Raw genomic sequence first — 24,897 nt, forward strand, 5'->3', positions numbered from 1 at the left:
TAAACAAGAAGGTTGAGAGAATGCATCCCTGTCTGATGCCTTTGCCGAACCCAAACCAGTCTGTGTTCCCATACTGTGTTCTCAAGCGGCTTCTTCATTGGTATAAAGTGATTTTATTAGCTTGACTGTAAGTGCTAGAATTCTGAACGATCAACTGTAAATGCTATAATTAAGAAGTCGAAGCATCCAACAGTAAGGACAGCTCAGTCGAGATAGTGATAGACCACACAAACTCACCAAGCATGGCGCATAAAAGTCACTATGGAGTCTAATGCTACCTATGCAAGTAACATGATCATTGATAGCTACATGAAATGGGGTTCCGTGGTTGAACAGCTGCCCACAGTGATTCTGAAGCATCTTCTTTATTTGAACTCTTTGTTGTGCTGTTCCTCTGTTATTCCTCATAGAGATATATGAAGAAATTGACAATCGCTTGTTACCATTCCAGGTGTGTGAAAAGTGACCCTCCTCCTGTGTTAAAAAAGGAAAGATTATACTGTTGTATGTTATTCAGTTTTCCTCTCGCAAATTGCAGTGGTGAATGTAAAGTTAACATTAAGTAACCCGGAGTTAAAGTTCTATAGAAAAACTATTTAATGGAACTTTCTGGGCAAAACTGAAACACTATATTACCCCTAGTGTAGGGCTTGAGGGGTAGAATCTGAGACAGGAATTCTCTCTTTGATGTACTTTGAAATCTTGTGTTATGCTCTACCCCTCAGGCTTTTCAGTAGATAATAGGGATAACACATTGTATCAATTTTGCCTAGAGTGTTAAACTAAGTTCTACAATATTCAAGCGTTCCGTAGCACCTAATGCGAGCAGCAGCTGTCAAGCTTTCTTGTGCCATCTGGAATGTATTGTAAGTACCAAGCATATTGGACATTATTTATGAATATGTTTCCGACAGCTTCATGTCTAAAACTGCACCAGAATTAAGGCACACAGAGTTTTAGACAAATTTACAAATAGTTTGTGCAAAGAAAAAGATCCGGCAAGCTCGCTAATTTTCTTTTGTCCCCGAAAAGTGAGCATAGCAAACTTCTAAAGTGTTACTACAAGAAAGTGTTGATTAACACTGATGCTAATAAAACCTAATGAAAGGTTTTTTTGTGCAAAATACTACTGAGGAATAAACAAAGTCAAGATAACCCAAGGGTTGGATAACCAACATTGAAAAGGATTAGAAATTTTAAAAGAAGTCGTCAAGGATGGGTCACAGAAGGTAAGAAGATAAGAAGAAAACCAAATCATGATAGAACCAACTAAGGAAGTATTTACACGGGTGAGTTTCTCATGTAAATTTCGTGCATTGTAGGACAAACACATGATATAGACCCCAGTGTTCTTAATGGGTCTATTAAAATGTGTGATTTTTCTATCGCAGAAATGTAGCATGTTCTATTTTTCAGCGATTTGGCAGTAAACTCTCCCATTGTTTCCTATGGGTGAGTTAAAAATCACTTTGCACTCAACATGTACATGCAAGTGTGATTTTTACATTTTCCTATTAAAAAGACATGTAATTTTCAAGAGCGTTAAAAGCGTGTGTATAAACCACATGTTCAGCAATGCAATATAATTTTTTTTCTCTCACAAATCACATTGCACTTGAAAAGAAAATTACAATTTTACAAGCAGACTATTGGTCCGAGTTTCTCGGACTGATATTGCGCTCGCCCATGTATATGAACCCTAAAACTAACATAGAAGTGAGTATGGTGCTGATCTTTATATTTCACCTTTGATTTTGATGGACTGGCAGGCTACGCACTCTGCTCATACATTCTGGCCCGCTAAATGAATCATAGCAGTGGTGGCTGTGAGGGAGAAGACAAAACTGTACCCTTGCCCAGAACAGGGAGATACAGGTTCTGTGCATACAGAGCCCTATGTGTTAAGTATTCCTATGCTTCAAATATAGGCAAAAGATTGTCAGCTGCACTCACCAGTCTTCCAAAGATGGATGGAGTGGAATGGATGCATGCTTTGCATGGGATCCAACCCTAATCCCAATAGACTCCAATATATCCAAAAGAAGAAGCAGCATCAGAGGTGTATCAATGATTTCAAAAGACACAGGACATTTCCAATCTGGATCTCTTTATTCTTCCATGGTCATAACAAGAGCAACGACATATGGGTCTTTCTCTGATTTGGGGACTTGTATCAAATATGTAGTTTGTAGAACACATTTTTTTAAGTCAATTTTCAGCATATTTATGAAAATTACATTGGATGCTTCATAAATATTGACGGTTGGAGACAAAGGAATATTTGCAGCACATATCACCAAAAGGGAGCACCAACTGGGATCTAATCTTCAATTTTTTGAGGAGCAATCCTAAAAATATAGATGTAAACAGAGCAAATGCAGCTTTTAAAGGTGCGGACTCTCTTTAATCCGGGAATAATTAATACTTATGAGCATAAAATAGGCCTCATGCTGGTCTGCTGATACTGCACTTCCAGAACATCTGAAGCCACTTTAACTTTGGTCAGTTTTTAGTATCTGAATGTAAAAACTAGTAGTGGGATCAAATCATGGAAGAAGTACATTTCTTTCCATTAGAGTTTTATCTGTGTAGGTTTAATTGCTTATTTTGGCTAATAAATACTAATAAAAACATTGCTGTGGAAAAGTAGCTTTAGCAGTGCGTACCTATTGCATCACTAATGTATATATCTTCTGCATTATTGATGTATATTTCTGGATAAACATAATTTTGTGCAATTTAAAAAGGTTGTACCAGTTTAGAAAAAGGATCTGTTTTTTTTCCAGAATCTATCATTCATGTCTATGAGGTGTATGTTATTGCAAAAAAAAACCATACTCAAATTAATGAGGCTGAGGTACAAAACCTGACATACAGTATGAACAAAGCCCACTGCTTCAATTTCTAGGGAAAAAGGCAGATCCTCCTTCAAACCCCCTCAGCCCCTTTAAGGCCCTTTCAAGTGTAAAATCAACTAGTCAGCTTAGGCTGTTCCTATGACATAGCAGGGCAATGATTAGCTCAAATGTAAAACTAGCCAGTTTGAATGTGATTTGTTTCAAAATGTTATTTCTCTCAGTAAGGGTAAAAACACAATGCCGTAGGCTCAACTATGCTCGCATAGTTGCACCTGACAGGGGAAATTTCTTCCCCTTCGCCAGCGTTCAAACTCCACACTAGAGGCAGGAGTTTGAAAAAGACCGGGCAGCACCTATCTGCTAAAGCCGTGATGTATTTACTACACATGGGAAAGAAAGGGCACCACCTATCTTTTCTCAGCCGTAGTATTCACAGCCAAGAAATCTGGATAATGAAAACAAAACCACTGAAATCCATTGAAATTAGCGATTTTGTTTTATCCTGTTAAACACTGCTATGTAAGAGGAGAAAAACACATTCATGTGTTTTTGCCTTTAAGATTGGATTTGTGTGTGCTTGATGCTAGAAGACTTTCATCTGATCGAACTTGTGTATATTCTTACTATGTATAATCTTCCTGTATATGGTACTAGTAATGAGGATATTTACAGTAGGTGATTGATTTTACACATTCAATAGGTTTTGAGTGGTCTTAGGGCATCTGTCAAATTTTTTTTCAGTGATAGTCTTTAAATTAAATCTTAGTACGGTATCATTACAGCAACCCCACATGCTTGGTAGTTCTATATTAATTCATTGTTTTTCTGTTGTTTTGTCTGGCTTTATAGTTTTATCAAAGAAAAGGTTAAGAAGATCACATCTAAGTTTATTGATAATTTGCAGGTTGTGCAGGAGAGATTCATTAAGTCACCACTGGGATCCTCTGGGAGACAAATGAGGAACAGTCAATGTGAGTGTAGTAATTGCATGGTCCGACAATGAAATGCAGTCAGTGGAAGAGGAGGAGAAAAGGGAGAGGTAGGAGTGCCGAAGAAGGAAGTAGTCAATATGAGAAAATTAGTTGTGGAAGTGTGAAAAGAGGGAATAATCCTTCACTGTGGGATGTTTTAAGCACCATGGGTCTACCAGTTGGTGATGGTGTAAAATATAGTGTAGGTGACGGGTCCCTGAGGTAAGGAAAGTCAGTTGGGACGTAGAAGTAGCTAAAGCAGGATCTATAGGAATGTTAAAGTTGTTCTCTAGTATCAAAGGCCCCTCCTAAAACTCCTCCAGTATTATTAGAGTGTTTTCAAGAAATGTCAGTTGGCTGGAATAAGGAGGATATACAGTGGCAAATGTGAAAAAGATCCAACCAATCTTACCATTTACAAGAAAGTATTGTCCCTCTTTATTCTAGCGAGTGGCCACTCACTGCCAGGATATAGTGCTAGAGATAAGCACAGAGACACCCTTTGAGTCCCATATAGCGCTGTGATAAACATCAGCGTAGAAGTTGTTACAAAGATTCTGAATCTGGTCAACATGGAAGTACGTTTCCTTGAGAAATGCCACGTGAGCTCTCTTTTTCTAAAGAAGCCGTAGAAAAGAAGACCTCTTCTCAGGGAAGTTCAGGCCCTGAATGTTCAAGAAAATAATCGTAAGGTCAGCCATCAATAAAGGAACCCTAGTGAGTACAAACAATGTGAAGAAGAAGAAAAGGAGAGGGGAGAGTCCAGTAAAAGAAGAAGAGAGAAGCAAGAGAAGGGAAATGAAGAGGGATATAGTTCTATAAGACACCCACTGATTATGCCATTATGACCCCATGTTATAATTACACAGCAATCTTTCTAAACAATGACTTAATCAGTGGTGAAGATATATAAATTAATGGTAAAGTACTGTGACCCACACATTTGGTTTATACAGGAGAATACTGGGTTCATAAAGCTATCATCAAATCAGACAGAATACAAATACAACATAAAAGATCACTTGACTTCTTCAATTTATATCATTCACTGCTATTTGTGCTTTTTGAAAATATCACTGACAGTACGTTGACTCTCCATATCCCATACATTTTCCATATTATGCTTGACCTACCTTGCCATGAAGAAACAAATGGGGACTGTGAACCATTATTTCAAATGCTATTAACTATAGATCCAAAATACAGGAAGAATCATCCCTTTTGTGTCCATGTTCAGTTATTGAATTATTTTTCATGCTTAACACATTTGTCACTTTGCAATGGTTCTATACAGCAGAGACCTTATCTGATCCAATAGTCTGATCCCAGATGTACATGTAATGCTTTCTGATTTAACAATGTCTATTGTGTGAGGACAAAACTGAAAGCTGTTGTACACTCTTGTCTGGGTTGTAATTTCATATAAAAAGAATCAAGATAACAGGAATGACATTTGTACATGTTTTGCTTTCTATTAGATCTCACAGATGCAAAGTCATTTATAAATGTGAACTTTAAAAGCTAAGTGCCAGTAATTGTATTTTGTATAGAAACATTGCTTTATACAGGTATTTTTTAAGAGAACGAGGCAATAAGAAAGTACAAAATGTTTGCTACTGTACTTGTACAAAGATATTGTGAGCTTGCGAGGGCATGATGATGACAGTGTTTTTACATCCTGGTTTAGTGGACTTTAATCCCTGAGGACGTAAAAACATGCTTCCTGCGGGGATTAAAGCCACGTGGGCTGTGGACGTGACAGCTCCATGATGTCAGTGCCTGGAGGTAGCTGACACCATGGAGCTGTACCCCCCCAGCAATGTGATCCATTGGATCGTAAAAAAGTTTTTAAAAAGTTAAAGATTCAGCTTCCTACATGGATGCAATTGGTGAGGGTAGATGAAACTTCTTACCGGAGGCCTCCGCATTTAAACCCCAGATGCGACTGCCAGCAAAATGACGGACACATGCGCAAAAGCCGGGGAGCCCAGGAAATTTTAAATCTTCTTGCACCTGGCGATCAACGGTCACATTCACGGGTCAGAATTACGCAATCACTCGCAGAAAACAGAACGCAGCATGTTCTATTTTACAGTGGATATCTGGGACATAGAGCTCATTGTGCTCCGTGGTCGTGGATATACTCGCAGCCCATACGCAACTGCATTATGTACGGGCTGCAGGTACCCGTGTCATTGCTAACTGACCGTGCCGGAAATACAAACAAGAAATGTTGTACTGCGTATGACCGCCTGTGTGAGTACGCAGTTATGGGCAGCACAAGGCCTTACGCAGGACTAAACTGGGATACGCTGCGGGCCTGCACAAGGGGATTCCACATCCAACCGTGTGAGCTCGCCATTATTCAGAGTGCAACCTGTAATTTACAAGAAGCCCCGGGAACATTCGCCTTTCTGCAGTTCCAGGAGCAGCTTGTTGAGCGCCATTTGTGTGAGACCGCCGCACTTCAGCAAGATTACGAGGGCTTTCAGAGTGCCACTTTTTACAACCAATCCCAGGCACTGAGGTCAAGAAATACCTCCAAAAAAGCATGGGAGGAGGACAGATACCGAATTTTATTGTGCCATGTGCCCATCCCAACCAGCCTCCATAATTACCCCACGCCAAAAAGGGGGCGCAGAGATGGTGGTGGGGTTATTTTTAGGGAGTCTACTTGTTTTCTGCACAAGTGGGCAATGGGGTCTGGAATTTATTCAGTTGTGCCCTGAAATTCAACGAGTGTTCCTTCCATTATAGGCCGAGGCATGTGTCCTGTAAGTAGATTAGGGCCACGATGGGTATGTTTCTGAACACAGGACAAATAGGTGTATGCATTTTGGGTTGCAAGTCTTCATTCATGTGTGTGCTGTAAAAAAAACAACTTGTTTTTAAAATGACACAATTGCTTAGATTTAATCACAGAGGCAAAAATCTATTCAAGTAGTAAGGCCCTTCACTGTATAGATTAAAAAATTAAAACTAAATTTTATTGTAATTCATTAAAATACAACCCATGGGCACACCAAACAAAAAAAAGACAAACAAACATTTGCAGCCCTCCAGGACTATGTGGTGATGTTATTCCCCCATTCTGTGCATGAGGAGAAAAAACTCTAATCAGTAGGCCACCCTGATTTATATTAGTGGAGCAAGATCAATTATTTTCCAACATCCCACTTCTTGGAAAGTTCTACTGGTTACTGGTTATTAAGCGATAGGGTAACCTCCCATCACTTATATCAATTCTTCATGAACGTGGATAGTAGATTTGCTTTTTCAAGAAGTAGATTTTATCCTTCATAGATAACTGCCACTATTCTCCCATGGGTGCTACTGATATAGCTGATTGTCTCACCAAACGACAGTTTCTGTACTTTGTGTCTCACTTCATATATATCTTCTGTATTTCGTATCAAACTTCATATATACCTTCTATATACCTTCGACGCCTTTCCCCGCTAGTTACGCGGTTCATCAGCAAGTATATTTATTCCCTTATAGACGGGTTTAGAAAATAAACACAGAATATATTTCTAATAGATAGCATTTTCTAATCAACGCCTATAGGTCGTTTTGCTCAATCCACCATAAGATGGATCATGCCCAATATTCCACTTAGCCGCTTAAATGTTAATGGGAGCGGTATAATGCCTAATTTGGTAATATGGCTCGTCTCTTTCTTATAGGAGGAGGGGGTTTATATAGTGTAAAGGTGGACCATGGATAAACTAATTTTGTGTATGACTAATTAGTCTCCAACTGGTCAAACCTAGGACATATTTGTGGATTTTATTGCTTAAACCACTCAATTCACCACTATCCCCTGTTAAAAGGGGTCAGTTCCTCTGGTTTTTGTGTGAGCTTCATATTAATTTGTTGCTGTAGTGTAACCTTGTTCGTATGGATTCCTCAGAGGGGATAATATGCAATAGGAGGTATCAATAAGTTTACTATGCCTATTGCAGAAGTGTTTTTTTAATAATTCACCTCTCCGCCGGTGCCGGGGGTCAGGCGCATCTAGCCACTTGTCCTCCTGAACTGCTCTGGAGTGCTTTCAGCAGGTGGGGATTTAAAATTTCCCAGTGCATGTGCCACTTTTCCAATGGGCTTCAACTGAAGAATACTGAAAAAAATATGTTCACAAAAGGGGAATGCTACCACTAGCAGAATCTATGGTAAAAATATATACTCTACATGGTCAGTCATACATATAACAGTGCTTCATGGCTGTATTTAAGACTAACAGAAATATACTGTACAAGTTGACTCCAAACAGGTAGCGGATATGTCAATAACTGTGGAACACTCCAATATTTTTAATAACTTCCCATTGACAAACTGTTGAACTTTACATTGCCTATACCAATGTTTCCCAAACTTCAGTCCTCATGTCCCACAGGTCATGTTTTTAGGATATTCAATGGTAAGAACACCTGTGGCAATGTCTGAGGCACCAACAATAATTACATCAGCTGTGCAATAGTGAGAAAATCCAGAAAACATGACCTGTTGGGGGTCGTGAGGACTGGAGTTTGGGAAACGCTGGCCTATACATTGAAATAGTATTATGCCTGTGAGAAGACCTCTGTAAGTCCTGCCCTTTTGCTAAACCCCACACCTCAGCCATGTACCAGCCCAAGATGGAAGAGATCAGTGGCAAAAATATTCCTGTGTGACCTGCAGGATTTCTACAAGATAATGAAACCCTTTGGAAAAATCCTGTAGACTCATCAACCATATGGTCACATTTTTCTCCAAGTATTTCCAAGTGTTTACTTTTATCATTCACTTGTAGTTTTAGCTGCAAACTTTTTCATATCTTAAAACTTTAGTTCACATTTAAGACAGTTTTATACTTCCATGAGTCGAAACAGAAACACATTTATTATTATTTTAGCTAAAATTGGCGAAATGGCAAGGTGCATCAGAAAGCTGCCTGTGACATTCAGCTACTTTTCAAGGTAAGACATAAACACTGCAGTGATTTATATCATGCTGGAGAGGATGTTGTGTATGCTAATGTTTGCTTGTGTAAACACCCAAAGCAGAAGCATTTCAGCTATGAGGGAAAATAAAGCATTAAATATTTAGTGCTTCGGCTGGATGTTATTTGTAGGGTGGGTTCACCCTTGAGCATAGATGATAAGAAATTAATAGAGCAAAGCCTTCAGCAGCAAATCTATTAACTGGTAATTGGAAATCAATGAGAACATGAAACCTATCGTAAAGGCAGCAGGAATTAGAACATCACTACTACAAATGAACACAATACATAAATACAAAGAACATTTAATAGCACAAATTGAATTAAATTTTTCTTATTTATACACCTATTATTTTAGATCGATGCTAACAGGGCTCTACTTCCCAGATAATTGATGCTTACATGCACAGCAGCAAAACTTCTCACCCTTAGAAACAACCGGATTTTCCAAGGATATCGGAATATTTCCTGTGCAGTTAACTTTTGTTGAACGATATTTTATGCAATATTAACTTTTTCTACATATACTGTGGGAAACTACGGCATAAATAACACTTGTAGAAAAGTTTATGTTTATGCTCACAGTATGCAGCATATTACTTGCAGTTAATTAATTTTGTTGCCACAACTGCAGATGTTATTTCTATTTGAGTCCATAGATCAGGAGTTAACATGATAATTGATATATAGTAATTGTGCAAAATTCTTCAAAAAGCTTTCGACATTTTGTTCATCTATTGTAGAATGAAGGGGTTCAGATAAGTTACAATGGTAAAGGTTCAGCGGCTGTTACTCCATTCAGAGACTAAAAGACTGTTTCCCATTTCTGGTGTTTGCAAAAAGAAAAAACAACGACAGTTATTTGGTTTTTTTTGCCCCTCATTAGTGTAAAGTAGGTTGCTGGCTGGCTGAGTGAGAGACCTATGACATGGTGAGAGGCCTATGACCTATGTCATGGGCCTCTCACCCATCCAGCCCACAACCTACTGTACACTGATCAGGGGCAAAACCTCCAAACAGCTGTCTGTATATGGTTATCTTTTTCTTCTGCAGAAAACTCTGGCTTTGACTTATATTCCTAGTCATCTTAGAAGACTGGTTTAATGGTCAGACACTGACTGGCAGGAATGCCACCTTCTAATAGGTGATGTCCAGGAGGCAGTGCATCATCTTCCATTTGATTGCAAAATTTCTGAAAGGAACATGTATAGCCTAATACGTCCACTCACACCTATTAGGTGCTCTCCACAAGGAGAAACTATACCCTTTCCAATTCACATCGTAGGCCTCTCATCCAGGCAGATAGTAACCTACTGTACATTGATAAGGGGCAGAAACCCCTGAAACAGCTGTCTGTACATGGTTATCTTTTTCTTCTGAAGAAGACTATGACTTTGGCTTATATTACCAGTCATATTACAAAGCCTGTTAAAAGGCCAGACATTGTAAAAATGCTACCTTTTAATAGGTGGTGCACTAGATGCACCATACCACCCCACATTTGCATCCTGAATGACAAATAATAAACACTTTGGGGCATATGTATTATCTTATCTGTTTTATTCTATGGTGTATAAAAGTCACAAATTTGGGCTGGGCCTAGCATTAAGGTGCATGAGTATGGTTACAAGCAGCCCTTCAAATTTAGTATAATGTAAAACAGAAATGGGCATACATTATACAAGAAACCTACTCAGAGCTGGTGTATGTTTCCATCTGATGCATGGAGGTGCTGCCAGATGAGATAAATGCATTAAGAGGCTTGTACCCATTAATACATTTGTTGCCCTTTAGGGCTCGGTCACACGGGTGCCGATCCGCCCGTGTTTCCGGACGGGAAGACGACCGCACTACGTGTTGGACAAATCTCCCCATGACCGGCTCCATTGCCAGCCATATGTTCTTTTTCCGGCAGGTGCGGAGATTCGTCCGCACTGCCAATCTCCCGTCCTGAAACACGGGTGGATCAGCGCCCGTGTGACTGGGCCCTTAGCTGGATGCACAGTTTATCTAGACCATAAGAAATGAGAGTCTAAGTAAGTATACTCGATCATGTAAAAATATATATACCAAGCACTTTCTGTTTTAAGTTATTCTCTTCAGTCAAGTTTTTGAACATTCTATTAAGTTTATTATTCCCTCATTAAAATGATTACTAATGTTACAGCTGCTATAGGGATTGTCACCTTGCTTTTTCAGACAATGGCAAAAGTTATACAAGATGATAGGCAGGATGATTTATCACAGCATAGATACATTGATTTCCTATTCAAAAGTCTGACAAGGCAGCAGTGGTGCTCATATTTCTTGTCACTAGATGCCCAAAAATGCATAATATTAAAGCTGCAATTTACAAGAATTTATTTCCTACAATAACTGCTTCAGGACACAGGCATTTTTTAACTGTTGCATAGGCATATAGGATATTTTTTATGGTGTTTACTAAATTATATAAGTTAACGTTATTCTACAGGTTGTTACAATTACAACTGTAACAAATAAAGTATATAGCTTTTTTTTCTTTTTCTACTTTTGCACAATAAAAGCACCTCTCATAGAAAAAATGTCTGCTTTACTGCCATGGCTTTTTATTTTTCTGTAGATGGAACTGTATAAGGGCTGTCTGTTGCAGGATTAGTAACATTGATAGGCAGACTGTTATGTTTGTGCAGGGTGCAAGTACGATGCCCCTCACGGATGTCACCAACACGTTAGACCAAGATGTAATTAATGTAGACCAAAATGGACCAATATACATACATTATATCACAAAAAAAAGGCAGAGAACGCAAAATAGGGAAAATAACAGTAACAGAAATATGGGGATTGGAACGCTATCCCTAACCAATTTGGTGTGGCAGACCCTGCCTAGAAGCAGGGTGATCATGCTGATAGGGGCGGCCTTATGTCAGAAATCTGAGGGGCCTAGTCTTTCACTAGATGAAGGATAGAGAAAATGTTTAATGCAGATAGAAATAGCAATGTATACAGCACAGTATTTGGTAGAAGTTAGTAAGCCACACACAGCATAAATAGCCCCAGGTACTTAGCTGACAGGAGTCCACTGCTTAACCAAAGACCTCAGGCAGGAAAATAACCAGCACCCATGTAAAGGCGTGCCCAGAGTAAACACACTTCCATTATGGCTGATTGGTCAGCTAGGCAACACACCTCCCTGTTGGCCAGTCAGTCCATATACCACAGGAGATGTTGTAGATGATTTGGGAAAAAGGCATATTATACACTGAGCCCACTGAGGGATTTGAGAAAAATGCCACCTCAGGGACCTTCTGCACTGATAGTAAGAAGGCAGCACAGATGCCTATCATTTGAAAGTTCATGTGAGTTTTCTACACAGGGGAATGCAGTCCATGGACAGCTTGTATGCCATTGTTTATAACATTCACTCCAAACCATAAATTGTAAAAGAAGATTAAGAACCTGCAATACGTCTGGAGCGAAGGCAATGATCAGTGCCCAGCGCTAATTGAAAGGGCACATATGCAGAAGGCAAGTTCAGAAGGGCCAGGGCTGACGTTCTGGTTAAGAAAAAAATGCTGAAATTTTCAAAGATACTTGTGCGGGAAGAGATATAAGATCAGCTTGCTTTTTAGGTTAAGCAGTACTTTAAAATACAATTCAAAGACCAGGAGTTTATATTGCCTTGAAGTCAGAACAGCAGAGTAAAACATTGCCTATTGTCCTAAGAAAAATACATTTCATCTCTTGTACATTTAAATGTATCTTTTATATAAATCTTTCTCTGATGCTTTGTACATCTAGAGAGAATTACCTAAGGTTAGATCGTTGAGAATACTCTTTCAGCACATTTTCTTTGAAGCCACAAATGATTTGATCTTTGATCAGAGGCTTCCAATTCTACAAAGCCCTTACATTAATTCAGTGTAGTGTTTTGTTACTGTCCTATTCTTTTAAACACATATCAAACTTTTTTTGCAAATCATGACGACTATACATTTGAGAAGTTTACTTTCCCCAGCCTTGCAATAACCTATAATTAGCAGATTTTTCTTAGGTAAACCCTCTTATATGATGTGTGATAGTGTGGCTACGCATGAAGAGAATATTTGCATTCAAGCTAATTAAATGGGCAGGTAAAAAATGATTTCTATGAACTTCTATTCATTTTGTTCTAATTCTAAAGAAAAGAAAGTACTAAAAGATCCATATCTGAATAAGCAAGTGTGCATTTCTGAATGTCCAGATGATTTCACCCATTGGTTTGAATGGGTGCCATGTAGAGATGAGCGAACGTACTCGTCCGAGCTTGATATTCGTGCGAATATTAGGGTGTTCGGGATGCTCGTTACTCGTAACGAGTACCACGCGATGTTCCGGTTACTTTCAGTTTCCTCTCTGAGACGTTAGCGCGCTTTTCTGGCCAATTGAAAGACAGGGAAGGCATTACAACTTCCCCCTGTGACGTTCAAGCCCTATACCACCCCCCTGCTGTGAGTGGCTGGGGAGATAAGATGTCACCCGAGTATAAAAGTCGGCCCCTCCCGCGGCTCGCCTCAGATGTCTTGTGAGTTAGCTGAGGGAAAGTGCTGTTGGTGCCGGAGCTGCTGTAGGGAGAGTGTTAGGAGTTAGTGTAGGCTTCAAGAACCCCAACGGTCCTTCTCAGGGCCACATCTATCCGTGTGCAGTACTGTGGAGGGTGCTGTTAGCAGTGTTGCACAAATTTTTTTTTTTTCAAAATCGGCAGTCTGCAGAGCATTGCGCCTTGCAGTAATAGTCCAGGGACAGAAGTGGTGGTTAGGTAGGGAGAGTGTTAGGAGTGAGTGTAGGCTTCAAGAACCCCAACGGTCCTTCTTAGGGCCACATCTATCCGTGTGCAGTACTGTGCAGGCTGCTGTTAGCAGTGTTGCATATTTTTTTCTTTTCAAAATCGGCTGTCTGCAGAGCATTGCGCCTTGCAGTAATACTACAGGGAGAGAATTGTGTAGGCAGGGCCAGAAGACATATCTTATCTGATTGAATATAGTCAGTGGGCCCTCCGTTTCCCAAAAAGGGAAAAATTGTATTTGTCCTGCAGGCTTGCGCCAATTTATTTGCTGCCTGTGAAAAGTCTCCGCTCTGCTGCACTTCATATAACTGCATTTCTGTGCAACACATATCTTATCTGATTGAATATAGTCAGTGGGCCCTCCGTTTCCCAAAAAGGGAAAAATTGTATTTGTCCTGCAGGCTTGCGCCAATTTATTTGCTGCCTGGGAAAAGTCTCCGCTCTGCTGCACTTCATATAACTGCATTTCTGTGCAACACATATCTTATCTGATTGATTATAGTCAGTGGGCCCTCCGTTTCCCAAAAAGGGAAAAATTGTATTTGTCCTGCAGGCTTGCGCCAATTTATTTGTTGCCTGGGAAAAGTCTCCGCTCTGCTGCACTTCATATAACTGCATTTCTGTGCAACACATATCTTATCTGATTGAATATAGTCAGTGGGCCCTCCGTTTCCCAAAAAGGGAAAAATTGTATTTGTCCTGCAGGCTTGCGCCAATTTATTTGCTCCCTGTGAAAAGTCTCCGCTCTGCTGCACTTCATATAACTGCATTTCTGTGCAACACATATCTTATCTGATTGATTATAGTCAGTGGGCCCTCCGTTTCCCAAAAAGGGAAAAATTGTATTTGTCCTGCAGGCTTGCGCCAATTTATTTGTTGCCTGGGAAAAGTCTCCGCTCTGCTGCACTTCATATAACTGCATTTCTGTGCAACACATATCTTATCTGATTGAATATAGTCAGTGGGCCCTCCGTTTCCCAAAAAGGGAAAAATTGTATTTGTCCTGCAGGCTTGCGCCAATTTATTTGCTGCCTGGGAAAAGTCTCCGCTCTGCTGCACTTCATATAACTGCATTTCTGTGCAACACATATCTTATCTGATTGAATATAGTCAGTGGGCCCTCCGTTTCCCAAAAAGGGAAAAATTGTATTTGTCCTGCAGGCTTGCGCCAATTTATTTGCTGCCTGGGAAAAGTCTCCGCTCTGCTGCACTTCATATAACTGCATTTCTGTGCAACACATATCTTATCTGATTGAATATAGTCAGCGGGCCCTCCGTTTCCCAAAAAGGGAAAAATTGTATTTGTCCTGCAGGCTTGCGCCAATTTATTTGCTGCCTGGGAAAAGTCTCCGCTCTGCTGCACTTCATATAACTGCATTTCTGTGCAACACATATCTTATCTGATTGAATATAGTCAGTGGGCCCTCCGTTTCCCAAAAAGGGAAAAATTGTATTTGTCCTGCAGGCTTGCGCCAATTTATTTGCTGCCTGTGAAAAGTAACCGCTCTGCTGCACTTCATATAACTGCATTTCTGTGCAACACATATCTTATCTGATTGAATATAGTCAGTGGGCCCTCCGTTTCCCAAAAAGGGAAAAATTGTATTTGTCCTGCAGGCTTGCGCCAATTTATTTGTTGCCTGGGAAAAGTCTCCGCTCTGCTGCACTTCATATAACTGCATTTCTGTGCAACACATATCTTATCTGATTGAATATAGTCAGTGGGCCCTCCGTTTCCCAAAAAGGGAAAAATTGTATTTGTCCTGCAGGCTTGCGCCAATTTATTTGCTGCCTGGGAAAAGTCTCCGCTCTGCTGCACTTCATATAACTGCATTTCTGTGCAACACATATCTTATCTGATTGAATATAGTCAGTGGGCCCTCCGTTTCCCAAAAAGGGAAAAATTGTATTTGTCCTGCAGGCTTGCGCCAATTTTTTTGCTGCCTGGGAAAAGTCTCCGCTCTGCTGCACTTCATATAACTGCATTTCTGTGCAACACATATCTTATCTGATTGAATATAGTCAGTGGGCCCTCCGTTTCCCAAAAAGGGAAAAATTGTATTTGTCCTGCAGGCTTGCGCCAATTTATTTGCTGCCTGGGAAAAGTCTCCGCTCTGCTGCACTTCATATAACTGCATTTCTGTGCAACACATATCTTATCTGATTGAATATAGTCAGTGGGCCCTCCGTTTCCCAAAAAGGGAAAAATTGTATTTGTCCTGCAGGCTTGCGCCAATTTATTTGCTGCCTGGGAAAAGTCTCCGCTCTGCTGCACTTCATATAACTGCATTTCTGTGCAACACATATCTTATCTGATTGAATATAGTCAGTGGGCCCTCCGTTTCCCAAAAAGGGAAAAATTGTATTTGTCCTGCAGGCTTGCGCCAATTTATTTGCTGCCTGGGAAAAGTCTCCGCTCTGCTGCACTTCATATAACTGCATTTCTGTGCAACACATATCTTATCTGATTGAATATAGTCAGTGGGCCCTCCGTTTCCCAAAAAGGGAAAAATTGTATTTGTCCTGCAGGCTTGCGCCAATTTATTTGCTGCCTGGGAAAAGTCTCCGCTCTGCTGCACTTCATATAACTGCATTTCTGTGCAACACATATCTTATCTGATTGAATATAGTCAGTGGGCCCTCCGTTTCCCAAAAAGGGAAAAATTGTATTTGTCCTGCAGGCTTGCGCCAATTTATTTGCTGCCTGGGAAAAGTCTCCGCTCTGCTGCACTTCATATAACTGCATTTCTGTGCAACACATATCTTATCTGATTGAATATAGTCAGTGGGCCCTCCGTTTCCCAAAAAGGGAAAAATTGTATTTGTCCTGCAGGCTTGCGCCAATTTATTTGCTGCCTGGGAAAAGTCTCCGCTCTGCTGCACTTCATATAACTGCATTTCTGTGCAACACATATCTTATCTGATTGAATATAGTCAGTGGGCCCTCCGTTTCCCAAAAAGGGAAAAATTGTATTTGTCCTGCAGGCTTGCGCCAATTTTTTTGCTGCCTGGGAAAAGTCTCCGCTCTGCTGCACTTCATATAACTGCATTTCTGTGCAACACATATCTTATCTGATTGAATATAGTCAGTGGGCCCTCCGTTTCCCAAAAAGGGAAAAATTGTATTTGTCCTGCAGGCTTGCGCCAATTTATTTGCTGCCTGGGAAAAGTCTCCGCTCTGCTGCACTTCATATAACTGCATTTCTGTGCAACACATATCTTATCTGATTGAATATAGTCAGTGGGCCCTCCGTTTCCCAAAAAGGGAAACATTCTATTTGTCCTGCAGGCTTGCGCCAATTTATTTCCTGCCTGGGAAATCACTGGTAATACAGCATGCTGAGGGGTAGGGGTAAGCCTAGAGGACGTGGACGTGGCCGAGGACGCGTAGGCCCAAGTGAGGGTGTGGGCACAGGGCGAGCTCCTGATCAAGGTGTATCGCAGCCGACTGCTGCGCGATTAGGAGAGAGGCACGTTTCTGGCGTCCCCCCATTCATCGCCCAATTAATGGGTCCACGCGGGAGACCTTTATTAGAAAATGAGCAGTGTGAGCAGGTCCTGTCGTGGATGGCAGAAAGTGCTTCGAGCAAGCTATCATCCACCCAGAGTTCTGCGCCGTCCAGTGCTGCAAATCCAAATCCTCTGGCTGCTACTCCTCCTTCCTCCCAGCCTCCTCACTCCACTACAATGACACATACTCAGGAGCGGGCAGACTCCCAGGAACTGTTCACTGGCCCCTGCTCAGATTGGGCAGCAGTGGTTCCTCTCCCACCAGAGGAGTTTATCGTCACTGATGCCCAACCATTGGAAAGTTCCCGGGGTCCGGGGGATGAGGCTGGGGACTTCCGGCAACTGTCTCAAGACCTTTCAGTGGGTGAGGAGGACGATGACGATGAGACACAGTTGTCTTGCAGTGAGGTAGTAGTAAGGGCAGTAAGTCCGAGGGAGGAGCGCACAGAGGATTCGGAGGAAGAGCAGCAGGACGATGAGGTGACTGACCCCACCTGCTGTGCAACGCCTACGCAGGACAGGTCTTCAGAGGGGGAGGCACGGGCAGCAGCAGGGCAGGTTGCAAGAGGCAGTGCGGTGTCCAGGGGTAGAGGCAGGGCCAGACCGAATAATCCACCAACTGTTTCCCAAAGCACACCCTCGCGCCATGCCACCCTGCAGAGGCCGAGGTGCTCTAAGGTCTGGCAGTTTTTCACAGAGACGCCTGACGACCGACGAACAGTGGTGTGCAACCTTTGTCGCGCCAAGATCAGCCGGGGAGCCACTACCAACAGCCTCACCACCACCAGCATGCGCAGACATATGATGGCCAAGCACCCCACAAGGTGGGACGAAGGCCGTTCACCGCCTCCGGTTTGCTCCCCCTGTGCCCCAACCTGCCACTGAGATCCAACCCCGCTCTGAGGACACAGGCACTACCGTCTCCTGGCCTGCACCCACACCCTCACCTCCGATGTCCTCGGCCCCATCCACCAATGTCTCGCACCGCACCGTCCAGCCGTCGCTAGCGCAAGTGTTTGAGCGCAAGCGCAATTACGCCGCCACGCACCCGCACGCTCAAGCGTTAACCGTCCACATAGCCAAATTTATCAGCCTTGAGATGCTGCCGTATAGGGTTGTGGAAACGGAGTCCTTCAAAAGTATGATGGAGGCGGCGGCCCCGCGCTACTCAGTTCCCAGTCGCCACTACTTTTCCCGATGTGCCGTCCCAGCCCTGCACGACCACGTCTCCCGCAACATTGTACGCGCCCTCACCAACGCGGTTACTGCCAAGGTCCACTTAACAACGGACACGTGAACAAGCACAGGCGGCCAGGGCCACTACATCTCCCTGACGGCACATTGGGTGAATTTAGTGGAGGCTGGGACAGAGTCAGAGCCTGGGACCGCTCACGTCCTACCCACCCCCAGAATTGCGGGCCCCAGCTCGGTGCTGGTATCTGCGGCGGTGTATGCTTCCTCCACTAAAGCACCCTCCTCCTCCTCCGCAACCTCTGTCTCGCAATCAAGATGTGTCAGCAGCAGCAGCACGTCGCCAGCAGTCGGTGTCGCGCGGCGTGGCAGCACAGCGGTGGGCAAGCGTCAGCAGGCCGTGCTGAAACTACTCAGCTTAGGAGATAAGAGGCACACGGCCCACGAACTGCTGCAGGGTCTGACAGAGCAGACCGACCGCTGGCTTGCGCCGCTGAGCCTCCAACCGGGTATGGTCGTGTGTGACAACGGCCGTAACCTGGTGGCGGCTCTGCAGCTCGGCAGCCTCACGCACGTGCCATGCCTGGCCCACGTCTTTAATTTGGTGGTTCAGCGCTTTCTGAAAAGCTACCCACGCTTGTCAGACCTGCTCGTAAAGGTGCGCCGGCTCTGCGCACATTTCCGCAAGTCCCACACGGACGCTGCCACCCTGCGGACACTGCAACATCGGTTTAATCTGCCAGTGCACCGACTGCTGTGCGACGTGCCCACACGGTGGAACTCTACGCTCCACATGTTGGCCAGGCTCTATGAGCAGCGTAGAGCTATAGTGGAATACCAACTCCAACATGGGCGGCGCAGTGGGAGTCAGCCTCCTCAATTCTTTTCAGAAGAGTGGGCCTGGTTGGCAGACATCTGCCAGGTCCTTCGAAACTTTGAGCAGTCTACCCAGGTGGTGAGCGGCGATGCTGCAATCATTAGCGTCACCATTCCTCTGCTATGCATCTTGAGAAGTTCCCTGCAAACCATAAAGGCAGCCGCTTTGCGCTCGGAAACAGAGCCGGGGGAAGACAGTATGTCGCTGGATAGTCAGAGCACCCTCCTGTCTATATCTCAGCGCGTTCAGGAGGAGGAGGAGGAGCATGAGGAGGATGAGGAGGAGGGGGAAGAGACAGCTTGGCCCACTGCTGACGGTACCCATGCTGCTTGCCTGTCATCATTTCAGCGTGTATGGCCTGAGGAGGAGGAGGAGGAGGAGGAGGATCCTGAAAGTGATCTTCCTAGTGCGGACAGCCATGTGTTGCGTACAGGTACCCTGGCACACATGGCTGACTTCATGTTAGGATGCCTTTCTCGTGACCCTCGCGTTTCACGCATTCTGGCCACTACGGATTACTGGGTGTACACACTGCTCGACCCACGCTATAAGGAGAACCTTCCCACTCTCATTCCCGAAGAGGAATGGAGTTCGAGAGTGTTGCTATACCACAGGACTCTGGCGGACAAGCTGATGGTAAAATTCCCATACGACAGCGCTAGTGGCAGAAGGCGCAGTTCCGAGGGCCAGGTAGCAGGGGAGGTGCGGAGATCGAGCAGCATGTACAGCCCAGGCAGTGCAACAGTCTTTAAGGGCCTGGACAGCTTTATAGCTCCCCAGCAAGACTGTCACCGCTCCCCAGTCAAGGCTGAGTCGGCGGGAGCACTGTAAAAGGATGGTGAGGGAGTACGTAGCCGATCGCACGACAGTCCTCCGTGACGCCTCTGCCACCTACAACTACTGGGTGTCGAAGCTGGACACGTGGCCTGAACTAGCGCTGTATGCCCTGGAGGTGCTTGCTTGTCCTGCGGCTAGCGTCTTGTCGGAGAGGGTGTTTAGTGCGGCTGGGGGAATCATCACAGATAAGCGTACCCGCCTGTCAACCGACAGTGCCGACAGGCTAACACTCATCAAGATGAACAAAGCCTGGATTTCCCCAGACTTCTCTTCTCCACCAGCGGACAGCAGCGATACCTAAACAATACGTAGGCTGCACCCGCGGATGGAAGCATCGTTCTCTCTCACCATCCAAAACGGGGACATTTCTGCTTCATCAATCTGTGTCTAATATTCCTCCTCCTCCTCCTGCTCCTCCTCCTGAAACCTCACGTAATCACGCTGAACGGGCAATTTTTCTTAGGGCCACAAGGCTCACTCATATAATTTTTCTAAAATTTTTTTATACGTTTCAATGCTCTTAAAAGCGTTGGAACTTTAACTTGAAACAATTTTTCGTTAAACTGGGCTGCCTCCAGGACTAGTTACCACTTAAGCCACATTAACCAAAGCGATTAATGGGTTTCACCTGCCATCTTGGTTGGGCATGGCCAATTTTTACTGAAGTACATTAGTACTGTTGGTACACCAATTTTTTGGGGCCCTCACCTACAGTGTAATCATAGCAATTTCTATGTTCTTCGCCTGCACTCATGGTACAGAAAGGTGTGTGGGGTTGGCCTACACTTTAGCTACATAAATGTAACTTGGGCCTTGGCTATACTGCAGCTACTGAAATGGAACTAAGACTGCGCTCCCACTATACTGCTGCTTCGGAATTGTTCCTGGGGCCTGTGTAGGCTGCTACTATTACTTAAATGGAACTTAGACTATGCTCCTCCTATACTGCTGCTTCGGAATTGTTACTGGGGCCTGTCTTGAGTGCTACTATTACTGAAATGGAACGAAGACTGCGCTCCCACTATACTGCTGCTTCGGAATTGTTACTGGGGCCTGTCTTGAGTGCTACTATTACTGAAATGGAACGAAGACTGCGCTCCCACTATACTGCTGCTTCGGAATTGTTACTGGGGCCTGTCTTGAGTGCTACTATTACTGAAATGGAACTAATACTGTGCTCCCCCTATAATGCTGCTAGTGATATGTTAGTGGGGCCTGTCCTTATGCTACGGCTGAAATGTTACGAATTATGGGCTCTGCCTATACCGCTGCTAATGGTATGTCTCTGGGGTGTGGAAACAGAGGCTTCACAAAGACATGATGGCGGCGAGGCCATTTCCCACCAACGCGGTTACTGTTAAGGTGCATATAACCACGGACACGTGGAGAGGACACGTAGTGCCTCAAAAACATCCCCCTCCTCCTCCAACAATGAAAACATTCTTGGCAAATGCCTTTGCATTGGTTCGTCTGGTGGCAGTCCAAGAATTTCACCTTTACCGACACAACAAGAGAGCCCCCCCACCATCCCCCCGCCACGGCCCACTTAATCCTGGCCACATTCCGAAAACCAACAAAATAAAACCGCGCTACTAGGTCCGCAGTCACCACCACATTACCACCAACGCGGTTACTGTTAAGGTGCATATAACTACGGACACGTGGAGAGGACACGTAGTGCCTCAAAAACATCCCCCTCCTCCTCCAACAATGAAAACATTCTTGGCAAATGCCTTTGCATTGGTTCGTCTGGTGGCAGTCCAAGAATTTCACCTTTACCGACACAACAAGAGAGCCCCCCACCATCCCCCCGCCACGGCCCACTTAATCCTGGCCACATTCCGAAAACCAACAAAATAAAACCGCGCTACTAGGTCCGCAGTCACCACCACATTACCACCAACGCGGTTACTGTTAAGGTGCATATAACCACAGACACGTGGAGAGGACACGTAGTGCCTCAAAAACATCCCCCGCCACGGCCAACTTAATCCTGGCCACATTCCGAAAACCAACAAAATGCAACCGCACTACTAGGTCCGCAGTCACCACCACATTACCAACAACGCGGTTACTGTTAAGGTACATACTACCAGTCTGACTGGGGCATGCAGACACCTTGACAGAATGAATAGTGTGTGGCACATAGGTTCCCCATTGCTATGCCCACGTGTGCAGCTCCTGATGGCGGTGGCACAGGATTATATTTCTCATTGCTTCTGTACAGCATTGTGGGCTATCGCCCCACCACTTTTAAAGAGGGTCGCTGCCTAGCCGTGCCAACCCTCTGCAGTGTGTGCCTGCAGTTCCTCGTCATGGCAGACGCACTTATAAATAGACATGAGGGTGGTGTGGCATGAGGGCAGCTGAAGGCTGCGCAGGGACACTTTGGTGTGCGCTGTGGACACTGGGTCGTGCAGGGGGGAGGGGGGTTGGGCAGCATGTAACCCAGGAGAAGTGGCAGCAGAGTGTCATGCAGGCAGTGATTGTGCTTTGTTGTAGGTAGTGTGGTGCTTAGCTAAGGTATGCCATGCTAATGAGGGCTTTTCAGAAGTAAAAGTTGTTGGGAGGGGGGGGGGCCCACTCTTGCCGGTATTGTGGCTTAATAGTGGGACCTGTGAACTTGAGATGCAGCCCAACATGTAGCCCCTCGCCTGCCCTATCCGTTGCTGTGTCGTTCCCATCACTTTCTTGAATTGCCCAGATTTTCACACATGGAAACCTTAGCGAGCATCGGCGAAATACAAAAATGCTCGGGTCGCCCATTGACTTCAATGGGGTTCGTTACTCGAAACGAACCCTCGAGCATTGCGAAAATTTCGTCCCGAGTAACGAGCACCCGAGCATTTTGGTGCTCGCTCATCTCTAGTGCCATGTAAATTGCTATATTTCTCCTGTAGCTGCAACTACAGGATAAATGGGTGTCCCTGGTGATAACAGTTGGGCTTCTCTGTTACTGGACCTGCAGTGAGAGCTGGCCATCAGTAGGTCCTTATATTGAGAACGGGTTGTGTAGATGTGACATCTCCTTTTAAACACAGGGTTATTACAAATGATATTCCCGATTTGAAAACCTCATAACTCACATTTAATGACACGCAGATATATAAGTTTGATAGCAATGGAATTAGTAATTCAAAAATTTTCATTTAGCAAAGCTGTCTGACAATAAAACTGTCCTTGTTGTCCACAGCAACCAATCACTGCTTAAATTTCTAAAGGTGTTGTAGTAAAATTAAATCTGCTTTGTGATTGGTTGCTATGGGCAACAAGGATAGTCTTATTGTTAGACAGTTTTGGTAAATGAGGCCCAAAAAGTTTTATTCTGTCGTAGCCTTCCCTTTGCGACAAAATAGCTGCCAACAAAGACAAGAAAGCGTTTTGTGTTCTTAATTTTCACATCTACCAGTCTGTTAGTAGTGTGCAATGTCATTTTCGAACAAGTTTTGTGAAGATCTAACCAGTGGGCACACAACTTGTAAGTGGCGCTTCAATTTTAAGGAAAACGGTTGCACCTTTAAGCAAAAATCACTGACCATCCACCAGTAAGCGTGGAAACAGCAGAGCATGTCCATGCCAGTTTCATGTGAACCAGAGAATTGGACATCCCCCAGACAACTGTGTGGGACATTGTACACACACATTTACAATTGTTAGAGGCCCTGAAACTGGATGACAAAATGAAGTGACATTCTTTCTGTTAGAGCAGTGGTGGCGAACCTATGGCACGCGTGCCAGAGGTGGCACGCAGAGCCCTCCCTGCTGGCACACGCCCCACTGGCCGCTCACCACTTGTGAATACCAGCAGGGGCCGCGGCTCCGCTGCCGGCATTCACAAACGGCACTGCTAGCCGCGCTGATCCCGGCACACACTAACTTCAGTGTGCAGCTGGAATCTCTCTTCCCCCCTGCCCCGACGTCTCCTACTACTTGGTTCCGCCGGGAGGGGGAGGCGTCCAGCAGCGTGCGTGTCAGAGTGTGTGCCGGGAGCATATTAACACTTTCTTCCCCACTTCTGCAGCAATCAGCAATTCCCAGCAACCTGATTGGTTGTTTGGGTTGGCTGATTCACCAAACAACCAATCAGGTTGCTGGGAATTACCTATGGAGGCAGAAGTGGGTAAGAAAAAGTTAATATGCATGCTGGGACCATCGCTGACCAGAAGAGGAGCATCAGCTTCCAGGAGAAGGAGGAGGAGGAGAAAAGTATGTGGGTCTCGGGAGGGGCACTGGGGGGTGTCACTACTGCACTGGGGGGCCACTGTGGCGTGTCACTACTGCACTGGGAGGCCACTGTGGGGTGTCACTACTGCACTGGGGGGCCGCTGGGGGGTGTCACTACTGCACTGGAGGGCCGCTGGGGGGTGTCACTACTGCACTGGGGGGCCACTGTGGGGTGTCACTACTGCACTGGGGGGCCACTGGGGGGTGTCACTACTGCACTGGGGGGCCGCTGGGGGGGGAGTCACTACTGCACTGGGGGGCTGCTGGGGGGTGTCACTATTGCACTGGGGGGCCGCTGGGAGGGTGTCACTATTGCACTGGGGGGGCCGCTGGGGGTGTCCCTAATGCACTGGGGGCTGCTGGGGGGTGTCCCTAATGCATTTGGGGCTGCTGGGGGGTGTCCCTAATGCACTGGGGGCTGCTGTGGGGTCACTATTATTGCTGTGGGGTGGGGGACACTATCACCGCTGGAGCCAGTGTGGGGTGGGGGACACTATCACCGCTGGAGCCACTGTGGGGTGGGGGTCACTATCACCGCTGGAGCCGCTGTGGGGTGGGGGGTCACTATCACCGCTGGGGCCGCTGTGGGGGTCACTATCACCGCTGGGGCCGCTGTGGGGGTCACTATTACCGCTGGG

The sequence above is a fragment of the Eleutherodactylus coqui genome, chromosome 1 (assembly GCF_035609145.1).
Source record: "Eleutherodactylus coqui strain aEleCoq1 chromosome 1, aEleCoq1.hap1, whole genome shotgun sequence".
Taxonomy (NCBI): domain Eukaryota; kingdom Metazoa; phylum Chordata; class Amphibia; order Anura; family Eleutherodactylidae; genus Eleutherodactylus; species Eleutherodactylus coqui.